Raw genomic sequence first — 9577 nt, 5'->3', positions numbered from 1 at the left:
CTTCATATTGAATTTCATCAAAAGAATTGAAGATTCAGTGAGTAAGGAATCTAAGTTAGTACAACTATTAAATGCTATAGTAATATGCAATTTTATTATATCTTGAGGCTGTTATTATGGTTATGCCGTAATTTTTCTAAAATTTTAACAGATATTTTTCAGGAAGTGATATTCATATAGATAATCATTTGGTCCACTGTCTTATCGTTAGTGCAGTATAGTACTCCTTGGAATTTTGAATAAAAATTATTAAATTGTGTGATCCCGTATAAGATTTTAAGTTAATAAGATTTACTTGTAAACAGCAATAGCAAAACACATTATTATTATTTTGAAAAATACATATGGTATTATCTCTCTGTATGGCTACCTACACAATGTATACCAATAATACAATTTAAGATCAATCCTTTAAATAGAATTAATCTCATTGGGAAAGACCATAATACAGCTTAAATGTAATTCGCTTGAAAGTGGTTGTCTTCCGTGAAGCTATATCGAGCATATTTTGATAAAAAAAAATTAAAGACCTTTTCAACATGAGTCCACATATTGGATCTGTATATTCTTTTAGTGTAATATATGTTAAACGATTTGATTTCTACCGGTAATGAATTGTTGTTCATTGCATTATTATAGCCATCACAACTAATTCCAGAATGTTTTACATGTAATCCTATTATCGCGTATATCTTTGTAGAAAAACTTTTATAACGGACATCAGAATGGACAGACAGAAACAAATGTTATACATCATATCTTCTTTTTTATAATTATTTATTTATTATGTTATTATTACTAGATTTCCATATCTGTTATAATAATACACAGGTCCATATACTATAAACCATTAGTTTTAGTTTATTTAATGTAAATGCATTATATCTATTCGTTATAAACTGAAATGTTTGACAGGAAATATATTTAAGATCAGTGTCTTTCCACTACAATTTGTCAACTAAACGTCAAATTGCTCCGCTTGAACTCACCGTTTGAGTAGAGACCCAATCCATTTGCCATTCGCCATTCGCCATTCTCTATTCAACAATTAAGTGATTGAGAAGCAACTGTGGGTAATTTTTCTATGATTTAGTGTAGATTAGTGGGTGGGTCTATAAATACAATATGACGAAATATAACCCTACAAAAGAAGGTTCAATAAAATTCCTAAGGTATATGCGTATGAGTTTTCACAACAACAAGATATTTTAACACTATGGCTGTATTTTCAGGGCTTAAGTGACTCGGTCTCTAGAAGCTACTTACATCTAGAAAATTGTTTAAATTCGTTCGAGATGTATGTCTTCTATTATTTCCTTAAAATAATTGAAATATTTTTTCACATCACTATAATTTGAAGTTTTTAATTAGTTCTGTTTTAAATAAGGCAATTATTTATGTATGATTTTTTGCTGTGCACTTTGAGGTAGTTTTATATTTTGTTGTTAAACTGGAAATATTAAATTGTAACAATTTAGTAATCAAGTAATCACAACTAATAAAATATATACTTAACTCGAGATAACTGGGAAATTTCATAACAAACAAAACTTGCAAACCTTTTATTATAAAAGGCCTGAGTTAAATAATCACGTTACTTAACAAATTAATTTGTTAATTCCATATTAAATATTTTATAGATATTTTTCATGATAAATAATTGTTTAATTACATTTTTGCTACGTACGACTAAAACGCTAATGAAAACTTACTTGATGTAATATCATGTTTAGACTGAAATGTAATACTCTTATTAAATCTAATACATTTGAAGTCCAAACAACATTTTGAACTTTGTCTTCAATTTCATTTGTAACGAAGCTGAGAAATTTATTAAAAACTATTACAAAGTTTTTTAGTTTTACGATTTTAGGATTTATTAAATAGCCACCATATATCATAACTATGAAGACAGAACTCAAAATAAATTAACTTAAAGTTTGGGAGTGTTTTACGTAGACTCCGGTCATTTGCCTTATAGCTAGACACGTAGCTAGAGAGACGTTTAAAGGGCTGATGTCTATTCACCTAAACTAATGGAATGATTATATTCATATATCAGGATTAAATTTACAACAGACGAAGTTCGAAAATTTAAATCTCGAGTTGAATTAAATCCAAGTCAAAGTAGAAGACAAATATCTATCGAAACCATCAAACAACTATTCAAAAACAAGCTAGAGAGAGAGAGAGAGAGAGTCCCACAAAAATACCTCACCAAAAATATCAGAGAATATTTAAGTTTAAACTTTAAGGAATATTACTAAGACTTGTATATTACGTTATCATGCCAGAGTCACGTCAGATATCACCGCTAATGTTCCTTTAGTCGTAATATCCAGCTCTAATAGTGGTAGTGGTAGTAGTATTTTTTGATCAGATTTCAATATTATGCACATCTACTTTAAAAACTCAACAGCTAGATTCGATTAGATTATACTGGCAGACCAATAGACCATTAAGGTCCATTGTGATATCAGATCAGAGTCTTATTTTAGCGATTGTGTGCATCACTTAGGGTGCGCGTTTCGTTAAGAAATTTTTTTAAGATTCCAACAGAAACCTCAGGTATGTGCTTCAGTCCTGTAAAACTGATAGCCCCCAAGTATTTTTGTCGAGCTCTCGAGAGAGCCGAAGAGTTACACAATAGATGCTCGGCTCGTTGCATTTCTTACAAGCATCGCTGTGAGTTAGGTCTAGTTTTCGGGCATGTGATGCGACAACTCAATAGCTAGCCTCTACCCACATGACAAGAGAGGTTAACGAAATACAATTTTCCTAAATCAAAACAAAAAAAGCTCATTCCACTGAAAATACAGTTCTGATTAATATTTGTAATTCTATAACTTACAAATGACTTTAACTTAGGGGGCCGCTTACACCCTCCTAACCACACCCATGGCGGTCGCGCCGCCTCTGCCCAACATTTCTGCGCAGTAAAAACGCGTGAAATTTAAAGCTAAGCCACATTTTCAGTCTTACAGAAAGAAACTAAAGAAACAATAAGCAATTGTACACCACTTGCGGCACTTGGATGTGACGCAATCCGAGTTGCTTGGAAAATGGAATAGCAATGCTACATACTCGTGATTTTCCGGCCCAAATGGCGATGTACGCTTAATTGAAAAGCATAAGCAATCAAACGATGTGCAAAGCGTTTTCCGCTCAATGCCGATACGTAATACCGCGCGTGCAAGTTCGTGTTATAAGCCGAGAGTGTGGCTCTTAATGTCAGACCTGGCTTATCCAATAAGTGGCTTAGACAAGCCTCAATCAAATGTGTATGGTTTGATAGTTGAACTTTGAGACAAAGTCGCAGCCCAAGTGAAAGGAAATTGTAGAAGAGATTTTTGTCATTTTTCCAGCAGTTTTATGTGTTATTATATTTTTTAATTGTTGTTGCTAAATAATTGTTATTAATTTTAGTAAAACATCACTTAAGAGTGGCATTGCCTTCGGATTGCTTGTCTGACACATAAAATTTACAATTAAAATTATTTTAACATTAGTGACTTTTGACTCTCCTCTTCGCTATACTAAAATGTGTTTCGCGATTTTAGATTCGCAAGTGTTGTTTTTGTACAACAACATTAATTATTGTCATTTCATTTAAATGGAAATAAAATATACTTGATTTATAAAAACACTGAAAATAAACTCTTTTTGTGCGGTGCGCAGCCGCTTATCCGAAATAGGGGTTTCTTTGTTGGAAACTATATTCACTTAAAGTTTTTGTCATCATGAATTTATTTTCTATAACCTTATTCAATTCAATTAAATTAGTATACAATTCTATTAGATTGATTGGTTTGTGAAAGCAGGATCACGAACAGTCTTATTCCATTCATGTACGCCCTTAACAACAATTCATGGTTTCAAATTTACAAATGCTTATTTTGTTTTTGATATGCTATATATTCCGTCTATAAGTTCCCTGATCTTTTGTTGTCTTCAGTCTCGGATAAGATTAGGTTACGCTTTTCTGCTAGTTACCTAGACGTTGTGCTTGACTGAAAATTTAATTGGAGAAATAATATTGAGGGGAGAGAACTATTATAAAAATAGCTGCTTACTTTCGCAAAAAAATAACATTTAAGAAACTATGGACTATGAACACGAAATCTCTCCTCTAATGGTAGGACTTGGGCGCGTATTCGATTTCATAAGCATACAGATTTGACAGCAAATTTTAGTTGAGCCAGCTAATTTTTTCACTTCGCTGTATTCCGATATAGTTAAGTTCTCAAGATAAACTTGACTCCGTGGGTAATGGTCGGATGATAACACTAAGCTGATCTTACACTGCAAGGGTTCAGAAAAAAAACCTTTGCTAAAGGTTAGAAATTAATAAGACCAGGAATTTTTGCTGTATATGATGGCCAGTATGTGGGCTCTCTCGTAGAAAAAACTTCAAGTTTTAAGTTCACTGCCTCGTATAATTCACGTCCCTTTGTTGTAGTTAACTGGGATCCCCAGAATATATTTTTCGCATTATAATCACTTCTTACACAATTTTCAATGAAATTAAAAATAGAGGTCGTAAATTGGCCAAATTTGTTTTGTGAAATCAGCTACAGATAACCCGACACTTATCCTTAATACTTATTTTATAACTAAATCTTTTCCTCTTTATTCTATCAAGTAAAACCAGGATTTTGGATTTATCACAGGTAATTCTGCAGTTACCATCGTGGATGAGTGAATAATAGATAGGGATACGCGATGATATCAGGGCGAACGTAAAAACTGTTATATCGACTCCCTGACACTTAAAACTGGCAGATAAGCTCAAAAGCGGCTGACGACGAATGACTAATGGACTAATCTCAAAGACTATAAAAGTGCCATATAGAATATAGATGTAAATAGATAGATGTAAATAGAATAGATATAAAAGGAAAGGAAGGAGTTGCCATGATAAAAAGGTTGTTGAATATATTAATATGTTCCACATAATAATATATAATATAACAGAATATAAGTTTTTTTTGCTTTGGAACCCCCTGCAAGATTGCAGTCGAAAAGGCCTACGAAGATTGCACAACTGTAAGCAAGGTTAGGTTGACTTAGTTGACCTCACACATATGCACTTGTTTGTTATAAAAACAAATTCAAGTTAAAACTATCTTATTAGGAGTTGGAAACATTTAAATAATTAAACAAATCTTTGCGAATTACGTTATTTTACACAAAATCAACTCTTCATGTATATTGCAGCTACAAAACATCAGTCTCCCGTTTGGAGGTATATGTAATGTTTGTTGTTGAAAAATATCCAAGTGCTTTAACCGATTAAAAGAAGCCCTCTAAAAGTCCCCTCACTCTAAAAATGAGTGAAAACGATAGTTAAAATAGTAATATCGCAACACGATTATATTAATTTCCATTTTAGTTGGTCTGAACTTTACTTACATAAATAACACCATCAATATATTATCATCGTCATACGTGACTACACAGTCCATATAGGACCTAAGCCTGTTTAACAACAGTCTTCCATTCTTGTCTGTTTTTGGCTTAAGTTTTCCAATTTCTTATGTTCATTTCTTCTTAATTCTGCTGTACACTGTTTTTCAATCGTTTTCTTGGTCGCCCTCTCCTTCTGCTGGTTTCTATTTCGTTTTAATAAGTCTTAAGCGGTACTCTCATATCCGGCATTCTTATCTTATTCTTATCTTAAATTTATTGATTGAATCACCTTCAGCTACCCGTTCTAGCTCGTGAATATATCTCATACGACACATCACTGATACTGATAACTCATCAAAGCTTAGAGCATGCCATTAAAGCTGCTCATGGTATTGTCCTTCAGAACTTAGAAAAAATCATTCCCTTTATGGAAATTACATATACTATACTTTTGGAATTTTATATGTAATAAATAATGTAATAAATAATATAAGTAAATAGATTTAAAACGTCATCCATAAAATAGAAATAAGTGACTATAAAGTTCAGGTTATTAAAACCGTGAAAGACTTGGTTAGGTATTTATAGAGTAATTATAATATAGGGTCACTATAGTGACATATGACCCTATATGATTTAAGACTGTAGATAGAATATTAGAAGAAGATGCACATTATTATTAGATTGTTATGAAAAGGTATCGCACAGATTATTATTGTTGATATATGTAAATAGGCATAGATGGTACTATACATTGTCAATGGACGTGAAAATATGCACAATTGGGCAATTCTAATAAATAATTGTGAAAATGAGGAGTTTCTCAATGCAACAACTACAAAAATATAAAATATAAAAATAATGCTACCCGCATAAAGTTGTCGAAAATACAGCACAAATGTGATTTTTTAAAGCAATAAAATCAACAATTTTCAATGATCAATGTATAAAAGTCGAACAAATTGGTAGATAAAAATGTCGCATGGAGTTTTAATATAGTTAATGTAGGTGCTTAGAAAGTGGTTGTATGTTTTTACTACAGAGTTCTTTTTTGAGATAAGTTTGACCTCAGGATATTATTATTATTCTGGAAGAGAATAAAATAAAGTCATAAAAGTTGTTTGGGAAATCTTTGAGAGCCTTGGGATTGGGATTAATTTACTTTTACAAATGCGTAACAGTATTTTGGAAAAATGAACTTTATTCTCAGCAAGAGTATGTACTATAAATCTTGCTATGTATTTCTATATCTCTTAGAAAGAGTACGTAATTAATTTTTTACGTTATAAGCCATGTAAAGTCAAGGCTTGTCATTATAATTACTGCAAATTGTTGTGTTTCATGAGAAGATACGTTAAACCAAAAATAATTGTATTAAGAAAAATGAAGAATGCAGATACTTATGCGCATTCAAAGACGAAGCAGTGTTGGAATTTTTTTGCAAAGGCCATTGTTTTCTGTCTGTCATTTAAGCGAACTTGATTAACTTGTCAAGTGTCGACTTAGCAAGTGAGCAGCCGTAAAAATAGACTGAACCAACAGCCAAGTTTAAAGTACAACTAATCCATAGCGGTTGGTTCACAAAATTACGCTTAAACAAAAACAAATAAAACAGTTTTAATTGTGCATTTAAAATTTACAAGTACGGGTCTGTCGCGTACATACGCGTATGTCGTATGTAAAAAGCGACTCTTTTCAAAACCTGTCGCTTCATTGCCCCACCGCCTTCAAAAGCAATGCAATGAAAGTATCGTACTTAATTGCTATTAAATTTCTTTTTTACTGCTAGTCGTAATTAAATTTATATTTCAACAACTGAGCTAATAAATTATTTAAAAGCCTGCATTTGCCTACGTCATAACGTTTATATATTATTGAACATTACAACGCATAAAGGGCGAGCTCTGCATCACTTCTAGTCCTTCGAGAATATCCTGAAGAATGTATCGTGCGTGATACTAATGTAATTAAAGAGGAAGAGGAATGTAAATAGAAATGCACACTGGAAGCTCTCAAAACACCAAACAAAAAATATTAGTAAAAACCTGAAATTCGTATGTTATTTTAGATTGCATATATAAATAAATATTTCTGAAGGAATAGGAAAAGCTATTCCTATTATATATGCAAATAACAAAAAAAAAGTCAAATATTTTAAAAATATAAAATTAATGCTTTTTTTTTAAAAACTCTAATAAAATGTAAAAGTTAATTAATTAAAAATTATTTAAAGTACACTTAATACTATGATTTAGACCTTATAGAATACAGTGACGTAGCTATTGTTTTGGCAATTGAATTTAATAAGCATTTCCTTTAAGCTAATGGTTTTGCTGTCCTACAATAATCATTTAACAGATATGTGATGGTTTTGGAATTTCAGTTAAGAACCTTACGAGGTGAATGTTGGTATTTAAAAGACACAATCTAAGTGACCGGACACAAAAGACGGATATGAAATGAAATCATATTTGCAGAAATTTCCAATGTAAAGCAAGACATCGTAAATTTACATCTTATATGGGTTTTGGATTTTATGTACTAAAAATACTGATTTAAAGCATTTTTCAAAACAAACTGCTGCAATCCATCAGGTGTTTTACGAATTATATTACGAGTACTATATATACATGCTCACATACAAATCTTTCCGGCTCTTACGACAAAGAATAACCAAAAGAATAGACAAAAGAAACTAAAAAATCATACACAAGATAGGTTCAGTATTCAAAATTTCCCAAAATACTAGGTTCCAAAGAAGAATCCACTCGAAGAAAAGCTCCCGAAAAGCAATTCATTCAAATAGCTTAACGCTTGCATCGGGTTTAAACGTCAATGATTTCAAAAGTTATGACAGTTATTTTCTTTGATAACCTTATTTCTTAACATGATTGATTGATTGAATGGGACATTCATTTTTAATTAAGTAGAGCTAATTAAACAACTACTTATGTATATAACATCATTATTATTTAGTTAAAAAAAAAAGGAATTAGAATTACAGAATAAGAATTGCTGGGATCTGTAGTTATTCTACAAATCCCAGCAAGTCTCAGACGAGAAACTATTAAGCAGCATTTCCGTTGACTGACGAAGTAATTATGAATAACTACAACTGCTGAGCTAATATTAACCCTTTAATGTTCAATGTTGCCTAAAGGCCTAAAGGCAACATTAGGTCTTTTCTTTTGTGAGCATATCACAAAAGAACAACCGCTTATTTTAAAAATAACATGAGAAACAACAACACTGCTGGTTTATTTAGTCCAAGCTTTTTGAAATCGCCTTACTAAAAAGCATGGTTGGCAACGCATGGTTGCTAAGACTAAAAATTTGTCTATTGTGGACGACCAATAAACTGTTCTAATCTCAGACCAGAGTATAAATCATTTTGAAATTAGTGTCAATGGGTAGTGTTTATATTTACATATATTATAAAAAGTGTGTGACAATAAATGTTATCAAATCCTTTTATTTTGATACGGACGTGAAGGGATTTAGAAATTTTCCATTACAAAAAAGGAAAAAATTTCACTAATTTTAATAAAAGTAGTTTATAATTTTGTTTATTTAAATAGTTTGAATAAATTAAATAAGTAATTATTACTACTAACTATTTTTTTAATTTTATTTATGGGTTTCGCTTAAACGCCGCCGCCACACCTTATGTGGCGGTCTCCACATCTTTATGTCCATTAAATCAAACATTTCTGAAATGACAGCAAATGTGTTTCTACCTGCTTAGGTTTCTGTGAATAAATTGTTACCAATTCTAAAAAAGAGATTCAGTTCAATAGATTTTAATACGTTTAATGACCCCACCCAAAAAGACTATTTGCGGCAAAACGAGATCCATAAAACGCTAACAGATTGTATTCAGTGTAAATCGCAGATAAATTCAGTCTCTTGGATGCAGGCAAAGAAAAATCCAGTTTTTAATGACAAGAAAGCTATAAAAAGCCTTTTGTGCCAGATGAGTTGAGATGAGTTGAGATGAGTTGAGATGAGGTTCAAAATTGTGTCAGTAGAACGAATCGAGAACGAACTCATGTTTGGCTTAAGATAAACACATTGAAGGGGAGATTTCCCCCATCTCCCCTTTAGATGGGGAGCGCAGCTTTAAATTAGAAAAACAAACTTCTCTTATTTTTGGTCAAATTTATTTTTT

The sequence above is a fragment of the Teleopsis dalmanni genome, chromosome X (assembly GCF_002237135.1).
Source record: "Teleopsis dalmanni isolate 2A chromosome X, ASM223713v2, whole genome shotgun sequence".
Taxonomy (NCBI): domain Eukaryota; kingdom Metazoa; phylum Arthropoda; class Insecta; order Diptera; family Diopsidae; genus Teleopsis; species Teleopsis dalmanni.
This window is presented reverse-complemented; position numbering follows the sequence as displayed.